Source organism: Cygnus atratus, chromosome 5, assembly GCF_013377495.2.
Source record: "Cygnus atratus isolate AKBS03 ecotype Queensland, Australia chromosome 5, CAtr_DNAZoo_HiC_assembly, whole genome shotgun sequence".
NCBI lineage: Eukaryota > Metazoa > Chordata > Aves > Anseriformes > Anatidae > Cygnus > Cygnus atratus.
In genome coordinates this window covers 12918692-12937485 of record NC_066366.1, presented here as the reverse complement: position 1 = coordinate 12937485, position 18794 = coordinate 12918692, and the positions used below count along the sequence as shown (strand labels likewise).

General features: G+C 44.6%; 1 protein-coding gene across 7 annotated transcripts in view; it reads left to right on the top strand.

Annotated features, from left to right (window-relative positions):
- TSPAN18 (tetraspanin 18) overlaps positions 1-18794 on the top strand; it is a 152059-nt gene that overhangs the window by 43619 nt on the left and 89646 nt on the right. For 6 of the 7 annotated variants that reach the window (XM_035550109.2, XM_035550113.2, XM_035550108.2 and 3 more), the window contains exon 2: positions 17864-17928. The gene's annotated coding sequence lies outside the window, so the exon portion shown is untranslated. Of the gene's footprint in view, positions 1-8160; positions 8330-17863; positions 17929-18794 lie in introns of those variants that run through there. The other variant, XM_050711309.1, reaches the window with a different exon arrangement.

Here is an 18794-nt window from a genome sequence, read left to right as displayed (position 1 = left end):
GCCACCTGGCTGCCCGGGGCTGATCCCCGATAGCAGGCGGTGGCCAGTCGGTGTGGGTCTCTGCGGGCTGGGTCCGTCTCCTGCACTCACCGCTTTCGGTGTGACGGAGCCGGCTGGGGTGTTGGTGCTCGGTGCGCTGGGCCTGCGCTGCTGTAGGGGCAGCATTTTCTCTCCTAGCACCTTTTATCTTCCCTTAATCTATCCCAGGTTGAATACTGTAGGCAGTTGAAGCAGAGCCATTTCATGCTTTGATGTGTGTTTATTGGCTCTAGCTTCTCATTCTCTTGCCTTTTTTTGCCTTTTTTTTTTAATTAAATTAGCTCTCTCTTTCCCACCCCACCTCCCCAAACAAAAAGAACTAGAGCAGAGGAGGCAAAAAGTGAATTAAATGACTTCGTGTTTTTTTGTGAATGGGTTTTCTTGCCTTCCCCCTGCCTTCCTTGCTGCCTTCTGTAAGATCCCTTCATAATTAAAATATTATGACTATCCTTATGGTAGCCCTTCACTAGTGGCAAGGATCCTAATTTGACGTCAATGCAAAAATACTAGTTTCTGGCATAAGGGCAGATGACATTTCATCAGCTAGTGCATGCCCATTTTTTTTTTTAAACCACAGTGCTAAGACCATATGGGCAGATAATGAGTTTAAGCTGATAAACAGCTTACAGATTTGCCCAAATAAAGGACTTTCTTCCTAGAAGACACGTTTTCCTTTAAAATAAATAATGCAGTTCCTGTGTTTTTATTTAATTATCTCTAGTCCTGTCTGTTCTCACCAGGCTGCAGGAAAACAGACACAACTGCCCTGGAAACAGAAGCTACTGGATTTATGGGGCCGTGGGTCTTAGCTCAGGAAGGACTTGAAACGAGAAGCTCAGATGCTACAAAATTGAGGCTTTAAGTATCTAAATAAACAGATGATGGTCCAAGCTGTATTCGGAGAGTGTTGTGAGGTAGTGCATAGTTCTTGACATCTTGAGGATGAGTCATTGCGTGAGGTGGTTGTAGGTCCAAGGTCTGTCTGGGAGCTATAATTAAATGAGATGAATATCTATACTTCTTGCTAAGCCTCTGAGGCTGCTGAAGCAGCCCTCGTTTGGGGGTTTTGTTGCAAGATAAAGCCTACTTTTGCTTTTTTAAGAGTCTCTCTGGCTAAAGTTTGTGTTGATCCTCCCCCCAACTTAAACTTAAGCTCTCATCAGTAAAATCAGAGAGAAAGATTTTGGATCTTTTTTTTTTTTTTCCTATAAAAAATTCAAAGTAGTACAGCGAGGGCTGGGAAGCTGAGGTCTCTAGTCGTGACTCCAAAACAGTAGCTCAAAACCAAGTAATGTATTTGCATGGGAGAGCACAGCCCATATATCTCTACCCCAAAATGCATAGAAGTGAGCTATTTAGGGTCTGAAATTGCTTATTCCCTTCTAAGCTATTTCTTAAGTTCTCCCTTTTTTAAAAGACTTGAAAATGGTTGCTAATCTTAATTCTAAATAGTAAAGGAAGAAGGAAGAAGAAGGTTGTACGGAAAAATGAGTCCAAACAACAGTATTGTTACTCATGATGCTTACTCCCTCTAAAGCTTCCTTGAATATTTTGTGTTGTCCATTCCCTCCTCTCCCACCACCTCTCAGCACTGGGAAGATTGCTGGAGTTTGTGTTTCATATGAGGGTATGTTCTGGATGTCCAGACTTATGCTTTCCGACGGTTGCTTTTGGTCCTACCGCTGCTTGGACTCTGCCATTCAGCACCCCTTGTGCCTGTTCCTTCCCTACACCAACCTGTCTCGCTTTCTCATCACCGTGGAGTCCTGAGTTTCCAAAATGGTGAACGAACGACCCTATCCCTTAGTTCTTGGCAGAGGATTCAAATGGATTCGGTGCCTGTCGAATTCTTGATGAAGCTTTTTTTTTTTTTTTTTGGCCTCCACCTCTCGCCTTGGACCTAATTTACCACTTCTCCATTGGTAAAGATCTGTCATGGGCTGGTGTAGTACAAGGTGCTGAGACTGAAAGTGGCCACAGGAAGGCATTGTGTTAAACTTATTTTTGTTAACCACACCAGCCACTAAAACAGTTTGTCAGCGTGTTTTTATTTTTTTTTGCACCGATAAGGCTTAAAGAAACAAATGATATAAAGATGTTTTACTCTTACAAATTGACCCCAGATGGGATTTGCTTCTGCACCTCTGCTACCTTCTTCTGCTTATGTGGATGCTTCGTGTTTGCTGGACTGAGACCAGACTTACAATGTGCAGTGGATGTTACATGACAATTGAGGGATTCCTGTGGTATATTTTTTTTCCCTTACCAGCTTCAGTTAAAAAAAAAAAAAGTTGTAGCTGTCCTCAGAGAAGACATAAGTGGGTTTTTGACCACCACAGGTTTTTAGTGAGGGTTTTATTTCTGCATGGGATCCCTTGTATCTGTGTAGTCCCTCCAAGAAGGATTCCTACAATTAGAACATCCCTAGAGGTTCTTACCATATTTGTGTCATTTGTTTGTTTTTCGCTATCAGGATGTTTGCTTTGATATATATATTTACTCCATAAACTTGGTCTAAAATGGAAGCATGCAGCTACTTGATAAATAAATTGAAAGGTCACTGTGGAGATATCTGTTCTTCAGCCCAAATGAAGTTCAGTTTTCTTAGACCAGTGTATCACTTGAGGAAGAAACAGAAGATGCTTTGGATGAGATGCAGTGGTAAAACTTCTGTCCATGTACTTGGTATTACTGGCCTTTATGGCCATTAAAAAGGGGCTGTGTGATCTCGTGAGTCAGGGCATAGGTCTGGATTTTCTCTGCTCAGCTGTTGTGAGTGTTTAGTTAGTTAAGCTCTGTTCCTGCCCTTCTCTCTCTCGCACTTAGCTGGCATACAGCTGTGTCAGAGCGGGACTTCCTGAGGGTGTCCGCGTGGTGTCTGATGTGGTCTGGGGTTTGTCCAGGTTAGTCTTTGGGAAGTGGTGGAAGAAGCGTCGTGTTGATCCTGGGGAAGTGGAACCGAACCAAGCTGCTAATGTGAAAAGTCGCATAGAATAGCAGAGATAATAATAGCTCTTATATCCTCTCAAACTTCTCACTTGAGTCATAAACAGCTTTAAATGAATTTTATGCCATTCCAGATGTCTGGAAAGCCAGCAGAACAGCTGAGCGGGTTGGGATGTGGGACCATATGGTGACTTGTTCTCTGTGGTTCAGTGGCACAGCCCCACAGGGGCTCAGGAGCGGTGGCCGCTCGGGTTGTGTGTGTTGTGCATTATTCCCGTGCTGAGCCTTTCTCCAGCTCTGAGCTTCTCAAAAGGCTGAGCAATGAAATTGTAACGCTAGCAGCTTTTTTTCATGGCCCGATGCCCAGTTTGAAGAAGGGTGATTTTGGTCGTGTTGCTAGACATACGTATTTTTGGCCCCATTTTATCTGTTGAATTTAATCTGTTGGGGTATTTTTAACGTTATTGTGGAAACAGTTACTATATTTATTCTTTATGAAAAGCTCAGTGTAAGGCGGTCCATGAGGAGGGAGTTCAGAGTAATAAAGATTGCACCAAATGATGGTGTCTACGCCTCTTCGGGGAAAAAAAATGGACTAAATGAGCTGACTGGCAGCTTGCCTGTTCGTGAGACATGGCCCTTGCAGGGCACTGAACTGGAACGCAGTATGCTGGGAAAGCAGCGATAGGATTTGTTCTTGGCTCACTTGATGGCACATCTCGTTTTCTTGGGGAGTAAAGAGAACCAGATCTTCTTGTGCACGGAGCTGTTACGCCTGGCCTGGGCTGGTTTCTCAGACCTGCTGAGAACCTGTTTCTTATGGAAGACTCTGGGACCTGCAGGTACCTTTCAGCCAAACTTGCCAAAGCCCGCTGCCAGGGTAAACGGGAGAGCATTTTGGAAACTTGGTACGCTTCGCAGTGGGAGTCACTGTCACTGTCATCAATATTTTTCTTCCTGTAAGCATTTGGACCATTGGTGGGGCTTAGATGGTGTCTACGACAGACATGCATTAGAAATCATGGAGAATGAAGGACTGAATGTCCCAAAAAGTTCTTAAGAGGGCTGGATTGGGATGTGATATATTTTTGAACTGCTGGGTTCAGGTTGTTCCTGTTAATGTCAGGGGGGATTCTCAGAGCTGTGTGAAACGAGGCGCTTATCTTGTGTTGATCAACAAAGCTTCTGCTCCCTATGGGAACATGGCTGAAGCACAGACATGTGACAGGCATCTTCTGGAGCTGCACCACGCCGTTTTCCAGAACGAGATGCAGGAAATGCTGGGAGTTACTTCTGCGAATGCTCAAGGCGTGAGGCTGGAAGGACCGATAGATCTTTGACCTCTGTTTTCCTTCAGCAGCCTGAGACCCAGCTTGCTGATGTGATGCGTGACTGGATCGGCAGCCCTGGAAAAAGACCTTCCAAACAGATTAGGATTTGAGCTCAGCATGGTGCTTTGCCAGGTTACCAAAAACAAAACAAAAACAAAACCTCTTCTTTTAAATGTTTGATGGGTCACATCAGTCATTAGCAAGTCTGATGAGATTAAGAAGGAACAGGCTTCCCAAAGGTGGATGGATGAAGGTTGCTATTTTTTCTTTTTTTTCTCTCGCTGTGCTGAAAGGAATAGAAGGTTTCGTGCTTTGCATTTTGTGTGTTCATATTTTGATACTACGCTGGGGAAGGCTTGGCAGGAGAAGAATCAGTTGAGTTTACAAACATTAATTTTCTTTGTTAATGCCACTACAGGTATTTCCAAGCCTCAGTTTGTAGTGGATTTCTCTCAGTATTTCTGCAGGGAGAAGCTCTGAAGGATTGCAATAGCCTTGGGGAGCAGAGGGTATTGGGCAGTGAGTGGGACTCTCACTCTCAAGTCCTCTCAATGATTTTGGTGCTCAGAACTGGGGAGTACAAATACCAGCACCACCAGCATCAGCCTGCTGTATAGATAAAGCCTCTTCCTGTGTGGGCAACTTGCTTTGCTTTTCTGAGCATCTGTTTGGCCAGCGGTGAAAATGGAGATGGTTGCCTCGGCATGTGGGTGTGATGCATGTTCCTGTTAGCTAATCTCGGCGATGTGCCTTGGAGCCGAGCAGCCTCATGGCTTGCAGTTTGAAAGTGTGAAGGTTTAAAGTGGTTTCAGCCACAAGCTTGCCTCCTTAGGAAAGAGAAGTACCAGCTTGTAGGCCCTCTGGAGCAACAGGAGCCAAGGGTTTGTGGGCTGGAAGAAGAATTTACCTAGGATGGAGGACGTGAGAGAGAAGGATGCCTCATCCTAGCCTTTTAAACAAAGTCTGAATGGTTTTACTTGGAGCTCTGTGAAGCATCTGACTGGGGCTGGATTTCGCCCTTACACCACAGGGTGATGCAGTTGCATTTCCTTTTGTTGTTTTTCCCATCCTGTCCCGTCCCCCCCTCCACTCCCCATCCCAGCTTGCTTTTTATGATCAAAGCTTCATTCTTTAAAGATAGGCCAATGCCATGTAACAGCGCGCAGAAAATCCCCTATGGGGAACAGTTCTGATTAGACATTGAGGAATTCTTTAATTCTCTTCAGACTCCTTACTATTAGGAACATCTTGTTGACAAAAGGTGTGGCTTTTTTCCTTGCTGTTGCTACCTCTTCCTTGGCTCTCTTCCGCCCCAGACGATATGCTCATTCCTTTTGCTCTCCCGTTGTCTTGTCTTATATCAACTTGGGTCCTTGGTTCTTGCATTCAGCTCATTCTTTTATCTTCTACAGCACTCAATGAATGCTCAAAAATAATAAATATTAATAATAGGGTTCTTTGAACTGGCAGGTTCTTTAATGCTTAAGCTCACCTTTTCCTGCTGCTTATCCCCTCTTAAAAGTTGCTATAATCTGCAGACTGTAACCGTAATAACTTCTGCCACAGTGGCTGGGTCTGTGACAAACGTAGGATTATAGCTCCAGGTGGGGAAGTGGCAGTGGGAGCAGATAGCCTCAAAGGCACAAAGATGTTGTTTCAATTGAAATATTCTTAGCAATAGAGAAGCCAAAAAACTTAGATAAATAGTTCTATTCCCACACTAAATAGTCCTTCTTACATAGGTTTCCACAGAGTGTCAGTGACCTATATAGGATAATCCTGTATTGCACATAAAATCTTGCGTTTAGAAGAGGAAAAGCGTTCTTTCTGGAGAATTTATTTTAAGACGGCTGTACTTTTGGAGGTGCTTTCAAGTGAGCTCATAGGAAGCATCTCAAAACAGCAAGACAAACTGTGTCATTACTGTGTGTTTTCTTTTAATTCCCTCTCAATCAGGTTAACCTCTCCCTAGAGCTACAGAGGAGAAAGCTGCTGCCTGCTCCCGTGCACAGAGTTGTCCATGTAACATACAGGCCAGGCTCCAAAGCTTTCACCATGTGTATGTACACACACACACTTTTGGACATCAGCAGCATTTTTACTGTCTCAGATCACACAGACGAGGGAACAAGTAAAGTAAACAGGAATGAAGTGCGTGAGGTTTTCCCACCACACCTCCTTTCCTCTGTTAAACAATACAGCTAGAAGAAGAGAGAATCCTGAACCATCAGGGCAAACTTCAGGAAGCCTTATTTGTTTCCTGGCGTGGTGTTGGAGTGCCCCTGCTTAGGGAAGGCGAGCTGTGCCGAGGCAGAACCTCTGTTGGGTGGGTTGCTTCCCGGCTGATGTTTTCAGCCGAAACCACAAAAGTTACTTCTTAAGGCTAGGACTGGCTGGGAGTTTTTCAAGGAGACAATTTGCATACAGAAAATGCTGATTTATTGAAACCAATACTGCTTTGTGGGAAGGGGTTGGTCTCCACTCAGTTCTCCTTAGGTGAATTTCTTGGGTTTGGAATAGAATTTCTTAGTCAAAACACAGATGCTGGCTGGGAGTCAAGTGGCTTTGGTTTTTCACCTATGCTGTCACAGATCCAAAACAGGGTCCTGAAAGCAGGTTTCTTACATGCCAGACATGTATGTCCTAACCACAAGACTGGTGTTCTCGTGCACATGGGTTTTTGCATGATGAATTCCAAGGTGGTTTCCATAGGTTAATACCTATGGGAAATAAAAAAAAATTCTTAAAATCTCCCCCCCCTTCCCCCCCCAAAAAAAAAAAAATGTGTTGGGGTGAGAAAATAGATTGCTTTCTACATGGCCTTGTGTTTCTTTGTGGCCTTGCTGTCTTTCTTCCCTGGTTCTGCAGGTTTGTGGCTCCCCTGGATGTTATCTTTGCAGGGTGGAGTGAAAAATCTCTGGAGACCTTAAAAAGTAATCAGCACATCAGTCAGGAGAGGAGAAGAGTGACTGTCCCTAAAGCACTTCTGGTATATTTTGGCAGGGTCAAGGCTATACAAGTAAGAGTCTGGTTATAGGACGAAAATGCTCCTAAACCTCTGCCCTCTCTGAGGAGTGTTGTTAGAAAATGACCTTAAGCAGCCAAGGAGAATATAGCTGAACACGGCTGATACGTTTGTGCCTGGGCCATTGTTGTTGGGCAGGGTATGAAAAAATAATGCTTAGGGCAGGAGAGGAGCTTCTTGGAACAGGATGAAACACTCTCCTGCTGGTTTGATTGCAGTGAGCTCAGCAAAGGAGGGGTAACACGTGGTTTCAGCAAGAGGCCTCTTTCTTCCAGTTTCTTCCCTCCTTCCATTTTATGGAGGGGAGAGGAAAGTGGTCCCCTCTTTGTATGATCTTAATTCTCCTCAGAGCGAAAAGAAAGCCGTGTTGAGGTCTCCAGGAAGCTAGGTGTGTGCTTAGCCAGGGCATTTGATCTCTGTGGTTGTTGTCTGCAAAAGGCTCCGGATGTGGTGGTTGGGGGCAGCTCAGGCACCTGAACACTGATGTGATGCTTGGCTGCAGAGGGCAGCTTCTTGGGGCTTCCTCTGTGGTAAAAGGTGAAGTTGCAGAACTGAGGTGGTCACTCCAGCCCACTCTGCCTTCTCTCTTTTTTTTTTTTTTTTTTTTCCTTCTTTCAAAAAAGGAAAGGTGGGGGTAAGCTGGTGGTTTGAGCTCCAGCATTGCATAGGCAAAGGAGAAACACTCCCTTTTTAGAAGCAAAATGTTTGAGGCTGTTGCTGTGTAATTGAGGTTTAAATAATGGCTGTTTCCGGAAACCAAATGCATCCTCACGTGGTCTCTGCTAACCTGTTTAAAGAAGACTTTTGTTCATGTTGTGGTAGATGAAGAGTCTGAGCTTGCCTCCTTGATTTACCTCCTCCTTCTCTGTTGAGTTGAAGTAGGAGGCACAAGGTGTGTTTATACCACACAGAATCACGGGGCAGCAGAAGGACCAAGCAGATGACATCCAGAACCAGGGTGTCCATACAGCTCTGCTGACTTTAGCAGGTAGGTCTGGAACCCATGTGTTGGCTCTGGGACCCCCATAATGTCAAAGCAGTCCTGGGTGCGAGATGAACTCCAGCCTGTGTGCAATGATGTAGAGGTGCAGGCCCCAGATGCAGTGTTTAAAAGAACAAACAAAAAAAACTCTAAGCCTTGCTCTTGTGTTTTTGGTGATAGGCAATACTTCTCAAATATTAGGTGACAATTATCTCCTAGTATTTTAACATAAAATTTATCTAAGAAAGGAAAATATTTTTCTTAAATTAATCAAGTTTTCTTCTTCTGCCTCTTCTTCTGGTTACAATCATTGGAAAAAACTCTAAAAAAAGCCTTTAAGAAGCTGATTGTTAAGGTTCCCTAGGTCCCCAGGAGGATGAAGATAAGCTGCTGTTTTTCTTCAGAGGCTTAGACTGTGCTGTTAATGATCACTGGCGTTTGGGGATGATGTGAGACCTTTTCAAGGATTAGACCACTTACCCACTAAAGTCAGTTTGCATCTTCTAATCAGTGAATGACCAGACTTCTCTGCACCCACTGAATGTCTGTATTCTGCACATTAGTCAAGTATACAGTATACTTAAATTAATGAGAAAAGCAAGCTATTGATCTAAGACTTCACACTTTTTTTTTTCTTCTTAATCAGGGATGAAGAACTGAAAAAAATCAGGTTAGTGAGAAAATAATTTCATTAAGTTGAGAACTTAGATGCGTGTCTCAAAGATGTATGCGGGAGCTGGGTTGCAAATTCGTCCTGTTGAACTAAGAACAGATTGCGCTAGGACAGCCCTGGGGAGGGTTAGCCAAAATCCAGTCCAGGGCTGCGTGCCCAAACTGTTCAGTGGGACTGCCTTGCAAAATCCTTCCTGTGGCTGGATCTGTACTGCGGGCTTCAGTGGTGCCATCTGGGGCTGGTTGTTTAAAGCTGAAGCAGCCCCAAAGAAGCCATGTGGTGATCTGTTCCTGTTAGCATCCTATGAAGTTATACCTGTAGACTGTCCTTTAATGTGAAGCTGCAACCTTCAGCTGTGATCTTTGATTCTTTATAAAGTGCAACGGTATGGAGTAGGACCAAAGATTGATTTTTTAAACAGAATGTGATTAAATGTAAGAATGCCTCAGTTCGGCTGTCTTGCAGCTTCGTGACTCTGCATGGACAAGATTTATCACTTCCTCCACCTTTCCTGTTCTCTCCCTGATCCCTCATCACTCTGATTTGTGATGAAGTAAGGCAAGGATTTGTCCAGGTACTCTATTGCTTAGCAAGGAGGTGGTGAATCAGATGCTGTTGTTGAAACTCGTGATAAGGCAATTTTCTCACCCTTCCAATAGCTGTAAATGCATTTGAAAGAAGATTCACATTGCTAGTAGCATGCGTTATTGTGTGTATACTCCTGGAAATAAATCAGAAATGTACTGGTAGATAATGAATTGGTGCAGCATTCCTGAGTGAGCAGCTTGGGCAGGCACCTGAGCTATCCATGTGCTCGCCCACCAGTGTTGCTCAGAATCCTCCTGGCAGATGTAGCCTCTGTTTTGTTTCACAGTGATTTTCTACCACTTACTTATTGAGTTTCTGTGTGGTCCACAGCATCTCAATATCTCACGGTTGCAAATGGGCTGTATCTCTGTGGCACCTTTTCGAGGCAGAGTCCTCTTTCATCGGTAAAATGGGCAGAGGTAATGTCAAATCCAAATGACTTGCCAAGGGTGTCACAGGAAACTTGTGACAGACGAGAGAATGAAAAGTTGTTTAGAAAGAGTCAGAATCACTTTCTTCCTTAATAACACCTACCCAAATTCTTCTCCTATGAAAGACATTTCACGCTTGAAAAATGGGAAGGGAGTATTTCCTGCCTTACTGGAAGAGTTTTCCCAGCTAAATAAATAGCTTTCTCCACCGCTCTCTTGGCTGCATGTCCCATACAGCTCAGTGTTCTGCTGTTGCTCTTCTCTTGCCCGTGTTAACTGTGCATTCGCTAAATTTGGATAGAACGCCCTTTTCTCTGTAAGCGAGTCTTTGGGGGTGTGTGTGTTTCTCGCAGGAAAACCAAAGAATTTCTGAAGTTTTGGGAGAATTGAGGGGAGAATCTTATCACAGCCAAAACAGTGCGCGTTTTGTGGTTTGGGGATACGCATTAGAGCATGGGAGGCTGGGGGTCATGGCCCTGGGATCCGAACCTCATTTTTCCACATCTAAGCACTGCCTCTCTTGCCTTCTGACTGCAAACTTTTGACCTGTTAACTTTCTTGGAAGTGTGCACAGGTTCACAACAAGCGTTCTCCTTTGAGCAGACTGGCGTTTTCAGAATGTTTCCCCCAAAAAAATGTTTACAGGGAGGATCTAATTAGGCCTAATAGTCCTTAACATGTTAGCAACTCCTGAAGTCCTACCATTTAGTGGCATCTCAGGAGTGCTGTGGTCCTGAAGCACTTACCTGTGTTCACTGCAGAAATCCTGATCAAAGGCACGAGGTAGTGAGATGGCTGCTTTCTTCACCCTCAGGCGATCCTGGGTGCTTCCATGAGAAAGCAACGTGCTTTGGAGCTGTTAAAAAGGCACTCGCTGTAGAAACTTCCCAGGCTCAGACGGGGAGTTGCTGAGTATTAATGTCAGTTGTGCAGTTCAACATCACAGCTTTGTTCCTGAAATTGTAATAATATTAAAAAAAAAAAAAATCATCTTTGATCCTGATGAGGAGCTCCAGTCCCTGAGCTTGTATCGAATCTGGGTCAAAGTTTTAATTTGATGCGGAGTACCCTTGGTGGCAGCTGAAATTAGTGGGCGCTGTGTGTGCTCAGCCCTTTGAAAGTAAAACTGTGTGTGTACGTTGTGTACAGAAGCAGAGATCTCAGGGGGCATTGCAGCGTCTAAGATGTTGCCCCTGTAATAGTTTCTTAATGAAACCCCAGACAGTTTACATGGCTTCTCTTGAACTTCAGGACTCTGCTTTTCTTGAGCGTATTTGAGGCTTCTAGCCTGGCAACTCCTCGGAGCTTTCTATTAAGGTATTAAGGGGCAGAAAACCAGTTGGTTGCCTCAAGCTGAGGAGGAAATGCTAGACTTGAAGGATTATCTCAGCGCAATGAATTTTAAAGACTTTTTGCTATACATGTGCGGAAAGCTATCAAAATGCTAATGGTTCTGCGGGCTTTTTTTTTAACTATTTCAGTATAGAGAGCAGTTGGGGTGGTAGTGGGGAAGAATGATGCTGTTTAACTGCAAAAGGATGGGCCAGCCAGAAATTAAGTGTTAAATAGCTTTTCATCTCTGTTAGCCAGAACTTCTCCAGCGATAAGGAAGGATGATGCTCCTGGCATCAGGACGGACCAGTTCGGGATCAGGCTGGGTGACTCCTGCAGCCCCTTCCCGGGCTGAGGGAGCAGGCTGGAGGCTTGGTAAATGGCAGTACAGACACATTTTTGGGACACACACCTTGCCCAAGGCTCTGGGGATGCACCTGTCGTGCAAGAGGTGTGCACGGCTCTGCTGTCAGCACACCCCATCCAGCTGAGTCCTGGGACCAGGTGGGTCATCCTGGCTGCAAATTCCTTGCAACAGTGGAGGCATGTCCTCTGTGTGCTTACTGTGCTTCTTCACCACTAAGACTCTGATTCTCCTGGCTTTCTTACCTCACTGTCTTCACCGAGGGCAGACTCAGGCTCCAGGTTTACACCTGAGAGGACTGTGTGTGTTTGTTCCGTGGCAGCTGTGACCTGGGCAGCAAGGCTTGTCTCAGGGGGCCGCGCAGATCCTGGATGTGCACCAGCTCTGTGCTGCTGCGCCTGCCCAGAGCAGCTGGGCTGGGGTAAGTCTGCCCAGGAGGCCGGCGGGCATCCTCCTCTTGGGATATTAGCTGTGTCTGGGAGGAACTTCTGTTCCATTTGTTTAGGCTTTTGGCTGAGGTTTTGAAATGTCGAGAATATCTCATTCAACTCTACAGAGATTCTGTTAATGTTATGCTTTGGAGCCAGGTAAACACTTGGATAACTGGCAATATAAATAACTGAAATTATGAGTGTTATTAAACCCATGAGATTCTGTCATTGCTCTAGCTGTCTCTGAAATATCTTAGAGCAATGGGTCTGTCTGTGCTTATCTTTTTAATCAGGCCTAAGCAGGCAATTTCAGCCCCCAAGAGAGCCTGAATCACTGAGCTGCAGGGATATCTTTGCCATTAAGATTGTGACTTTTAGGTTTCAATGAACTTTCAGCGTATTTTTTTTATTTTGTTTTGTTTTTAAGGCATATTTGCTTTTAAATATTAGCTCTCTGCCAGCTTGTTTCGTATCTTCAAAGCATCGGTGTTTTCCATCTTGCAGCTGTAATCCAGAAGAGTATGACTGCCAGCACATACCACCTGGGGGCAGGAGCAAGGGCAGGCAGTAGGGGAAGGATTGCTGCAAGGATCTGCCTTGGGGCTGGAGCCAGGAGGATGCCAGATGAAGCAAAGGCAAGGCAGATGGGCTGGATAGCAGTAACGAGACTGGAGTAGGCTTCTTCTTTCCCTTTCAACAAAGGTGTCATGAGGTATTGCTTCGCTTGGGGCATCTCGAGCTAGATTGGGTAGGACACTGGGGAAATCAGCTTTAGAGACAAGTTTTTTGACTTGGATTGTTCTCAGTGATCTAAAGACACGGCTGGTGCATAGTGAGCTAGGAATGAGGCATTTGTGAAATCCAGTCTGTGTGTTGACCATGATTCCCGGTGTAGCTTTTAACGAATTGATTATTTTGTGTGTGTGTTTGGGAGAGGGAATAGATTTATTATTATTATTATTATTATTATTTAAAAATCTTTGTGCTTTGTGTTTTTCCCAGCATAGACAGTTACAATCTATGTACCTAAAGTCTGTTTTCAGTGGACTCATCTCTGCCTGATTCTTACATTTCTCAGTGAGCGGCTTTAGGTATTGCAAACAATACCTTTCAATAAGAAATTATTCCCCCTGAAATGTTTCTGATCACCGGAGAAATCTCATTATGTTTTTCAATTTAGAGCTACTTATTTCCTCGTACAAAGTATATTTTGATTAATGTTGAAAATTTAAGACTGCATGCATAAGGAGATGGTTTTTATTGTCTCTGTGGTTGTTTTGCAGACAGAAGTAAGTGTGCAGTGTCTTGCTTTTCTGGTCCTGAATTTCTCTAAGTACCTTCCAGTTTCCATTTAGTTTTGTGTGTGTGAAGAGAGTGGAGCCTGAGCTGCATTCTCCCACCCACCACAACCCCTTCTTCCATGCTAATGGATGACAGTATTGGCAGTGGGAGAAGTAGGACTTAGAGGAATGTATGTACGTGATGCATCAGCCTCACTTCTATGATTAAGTATGCAGTTAATCTCTGCAGATTAAATACTAAACACAAATGCAAACCCAAATCCTTTGCCATTTCTGAAGAAATCTGCTGTTTGGAGCTGGGCTGAGAGGCAGGATCCTGGCTGAGGCTGAAGAGGGAGGGGGACATGCAGTCATGGTCCGTGGATGCTGTGTCTTGGAAGGGAATGGTGTTTCTTGGAAGGTTACCGTCTTTGATGAAAAGCAGTGGAGGTGTTCATTTTATTTACAGTTGCCTTGGGAGAGCAATTCTTTTGTAAAATAGAATGGGAATGTCTGGCTTCTTCCTTTTTTTTCTTTTTTTTTTTTTTTAACTTGCCCGCATAATTGAAAAGCCCCGCTTCTCTTTGCTGCTGACTGAATATAGAAAGAAAGGGTGCTGAAGTGCTGATTGCCAGAAACCACCGTCCTGTACCAGCCTGCAGCCGTTGGCCTCGCTTGCACATACTGGTCTGTTTCTGAGGTAAGAAGGGTCACAGGAGATCCAGCCCACGACAGTAAGCAGAGAAAGCTTTCCCATTTTCTCAGGCTGGACAGATCAGTGTCCCAGACCAGACCTCCCATTAGAGGAACAGCAGGAGCTATTTATATGGGAGCTGTTGTTCCCTGAGAGATTTTGGTATTTATTGCAGCAGGAATTCTTTCCAGCAAGAATCTTCATATTTCCAGACTCTGATTGAAGAGTACCCAGGACGTGCACCAGCATGGTGGATAGGATACCTCCTGGGAAAGGGAAAGTCTTTGGTTCAAATTTTGGCTTGAAGTTGCACAAAAAGAGGATCTGAACCAGTTCGCAGTATTCCAAAAGCCAGGCACTCAGTCAGATTACCTGCTGTTGGATGAGCTGTGGTTGTTGTCCATGTGTGGTCTTAGCCCATGGCAACTGCAAGGTAATGCAATTTAACAGAACTCTATCATTGCTAAATTAAATTACCTGACATCAGCTTCAGGGGATGAGCGTGCACATGGAGAGCTACCACAGCTCAGTTGGAGTACAGCCTACTGCTACTCCACTCTGCCACAGCTTTACCGGGGCCTTACTTGGGTGGCCCAGTGACCAAGCACTAGGTAATAGCCACCTGCAAGGAGAAGGAAAGTCTAGTTGTGCCTCCAGTTAATGGATATTGCCCGTGAATCTCATAGTATTTTGAAGGGTTGCAGTCTGCTGAGTTTGGGGTCGACGGAAATAGTGGTTTCCAGCAATTACCTTATCTGGTTTAAAAAAAGAATAATAATAGTTTGCCTTTCCAGCAGATGTTGACTCCTCTGCCAGTAGGGAGGGCCTGTTGCCTGTAAGAGGTACTGGTGCCAAACACATCTTGTTCTCCTGGGAATGTGTTTCTCTGAAGGTCGCTTTCATCTCCAGTGAATTCTTGTGCTTCAAATACAGGAAACATTATTGTTGTGGTTTTTACACACACACACACACACACCCCAATAACTGTGAGAACTTTCTTTTGGTCCTGTTTGATAGTAGACCAAGCAGCAGTCTGTCCTAATCTTCAGTTCCTTTATCTCTAGGAATACCAGAACGTGCTGAGTGATGCGGTCTTGCCCATGGACAACTCAGCAAGCCTTGGCAGCCTGCAGCCATGCACAATTTGTCTTCTCTAAACGGGTTTTGGAAGGGAATTGGAGTAAAATGGTATTGGAGAGGGCCTAGGACGGCACTCTGGCTCTCCTGTGTTTGCAGTAGGAAGAGCTAGCTGCTAGTGAAAGCTTCTGCAGCAAGCCTGTGTCTGCGTTACCTGAGGAGACCAGGAGCTGCTTTTCCTTTGGTGGGCAGCGGGAGGACCACGGCTCCACCTGGCCCCGTCCCCATGGGTCGGTGGCTGAGCAGCACCCGGCAAGGTGGGGCTCAGGGCTGGCACCAGGAGTGGGGAGCCAGGGCTTGCTCCAAGGAAACCTTCAGTCCTCTGCCTCCAGAGCTCATCTTGGGGGGGTGAGCACAGCAGTGGTGGGCAGCGCTTTCTGCAGTCCTGGCAGTTATGGTCTGAGACGTTCAGTGTTGGTGATGGACACCGGCAGCACTATGGCAGCATTATTACAGATGCTTTTGTGTCCTTGAGATTTGGCTACATGTGCTGCTTTCTTCCAAGCCAGGGCTGAGTTCTCCAATTATTGGCTGCTAGAAGCTTGTTGTAAGCCCTATTGTTCCCATTGTCTCCCAGAAATCATTTCCATTTGTCCCATTCTTTTCCCCAGCTCCCATCTTTCTCCTTTACTGGGATTCTCTGGAAACTGCAGTCAGGATGTATTCCTTAAACATACATGAGGTTTAGCATCTGTTGTTTGTGACACAGATCATTGCACATGGCATAATACATGTGCAAATTCATGCACAGCCAGCTCTCACTGCACAATGAAGATTTGGTTAAATGGGAATTAGGATTAATACTGGATTTAAGTTTCTCGTAGTTGGCTGGTAATAACCTAATCTCCTCAAAGGCTGCAGGCGGGCTGGCAGCATTCAGCTCAAGGCCGTTGTTGTTTGCAAAACCTGAAAGAAATTGAATTTTGATACTAAGAGAGTTTAACCAGAGCCTTTCGAAATAGTACATGCTCTTCCCATCCCTGTCTCAAATGCAGCCTTTTAATTTCTTTAATATATGACATTCACCTACGCTTCTAGGTCTGATGGGTGTTTGACAGTAATGCTTTTTCATTCCCTTTTGTAAGAGCATAGAGCTTCTGATTGGTTTTAGAAATGTATAAATTGCATTCTGAAAACTGATCTACCAAAGTCTCTGTATAGGCAGAGTGAGATATGTCTGTAGGGCCTCAAGCGCTCCCTAGTTTGACGTTAGCCTACCTCACCTACCTAGCAGGGTGCTGAATGTCCTTCAGGTAAGGAGGCCCAAGAGGCTGCAGAACTGTGGAGCTTTTGGTGTGATGTGGTCAGTTCAGTCCAGTCTGGTTTGATTGCTGCTGTGGTACAGATGACCCGTGAGAAATGAGTTGGTGAGTCCGTGCAGGTCATAAAATGAATCACTGCATTTGACAGTAAGGCCCATGATTGGAAAACATGTTCTCAGGTGAATTCTTGCTTCTGTTTACTGTGGCTGCCATGCAATTTTCTGTGTACCCGGTCTGGACTGAAAATCAGATGTTTAGTCATCTAGGTAATCAACCTTTAGTTGTAATTACTAGTTAAGGTAGAGTTTTTGCAGGCTTAGCCCTGTGTTCTCAAGCAGGATGGAGGGGCAAGGTTTCCCTACGTATCTGCTTTTGATTGCCTGCTTCCAGCCTTCTCTTGGATGGTAGTTTTGACAGGTTCTGCCTAAACTTCAAGAGCAAAGTGTTCTTCCATCTGCATCAATGCTAGCAGTAGCCTGGAAAAGTGATGCGCTTACTCTCTCTGCTTTTCTTCTGTTTTAAACCAACTGTCTGTTCTGTGCTTGTGTCCCCTTTGCAGAGGGTATCAAAGATCTCTGTAGTATGATGGTGTATGGCACCGTCAATCAAGGTGACTATCTGGGCTATTGAGGCTGGAGGGAGAAGAGACATATTGACTAGATTTGAGTGGAAAGCTCATCCTGACACTGCCGATACAACTCAATGTCTTTGTTGTCAAAATGAAAATGGCTTATCTGCAGAGGTGATGATGAGGTGCCTTTATCAAGACCTGAATCCACTATCAGTTTGTGGTTTTCTTCCTCAAGTCTACTAATTCAGCCCCCACCCTGATGGATTTGATTTTTTTTTTCTGCTGCTTTGTGTTGGTTCCCCTTGTTAAGGTTGCCTTTCCTCTCATTGCCACCTTTATCAGAACCTGCTACGAAAAAATCCTCTTAAAACAGATAATCTTTAAAACATCGAACATAAATCAGGACAATTCTTCTGAGGTTTCATAAGTTTGCTCTGTCACTGTGTTGTCATTGGAGGTGATGTTGAGAAATGCACTGAAGTTTTTCCTTCCCAAGGGTTAGAGCCCACGTGATGACTTGATTAAGATTTGAAAGACACTGACTTAATTTATTGTTGCTAATACCTCTGTCCCCATTGTTTTCAAAGAATATGAAAGTGTCAGAAACATGAGTCAATTGGAATTCAGATCTATGCAGTGGCTTACAAATCCCCTAAAGCACAAATTTGTTGAAGGCAGGTTAATGGGAAAGTGCTGTTTTAGTTTTTCTGGTTTGAGAGACCATAAGCCATCCTAATCTTTTCTTTCAGCTCTATTTCTTTATCTTATCTTCCACAGAGATTAATGGGAAGAAAAAGTGGATAAAGAGGGAACCCGGAGGAGTCCAGCACCCATCAGTGAAGGTTAGTAGAGAGCTGCGTGAACTGTCCCAGCACGAGAAGGTTTGTTCTGGCTAATTAAAAGCATCCAACTTTCACTGTCTCTAGGAGACCGTAGCCCTCTCCAAGGAGCCAAGCAACTTGGTTTAAGTCATGTCACAGTTCATGGAAGAGTCTTGTGAGCATCTTAAAACTGTTGCTTTGTTCGGTATTATGAGTGGTTGGAGGGTTTGCTCTATGGCTTTTCTGTGCGTTTGTGTGTGTAGACTGCTTATGCTTAGAACAACGCTGTGTAATGAGGCAGAGCCACTCAGGGAGAGCCCTGGGGCGAATGAAGCTCAGTGATTTCTAAACCTGTAAAAACTCCGAGAGCACGCGTTAATGCAATTCTAGCCTCTAATGAGCAGATAGGGAGCCATTAAACCCCTCTGAACAGAGCTAGGGATGAGGGGGAACATCTGAAACTTCAGCTTGCATCAGTTGTATAAATAACTTGGAGAAGAACAAGCCTGGTGATAAAAACAAAAAAAACAAATCAACAAGAAAAATAAAATAAAAAACCAAAACAAAACTGTTACATCAGTGGATGTTTCTGCCCTAAAATGTGAGATACTTCAGTCAGCATGAGGCCTCGAGCCCTCTTGGTCCTGACATGTGCATTAGCCAGCAGTTTGTCCTGCCACTTAGGCTGAGCACTTCTTGAAATCAAGGAATTTATGATGACTGGTTTGGCTGAAGCTCTTTGTATTGCAAAAAAGAAATTGTGCTGTGTCTGTTCTTTAATAGCTGGTAGAGATGGATGGGTGCGAGTACGCTGCTATCTTGCTGATGGCACCTTGGAGAGCCCAGAATGATGGGTGGTATGTTTTACAACTGCTCAGTTGCAATTC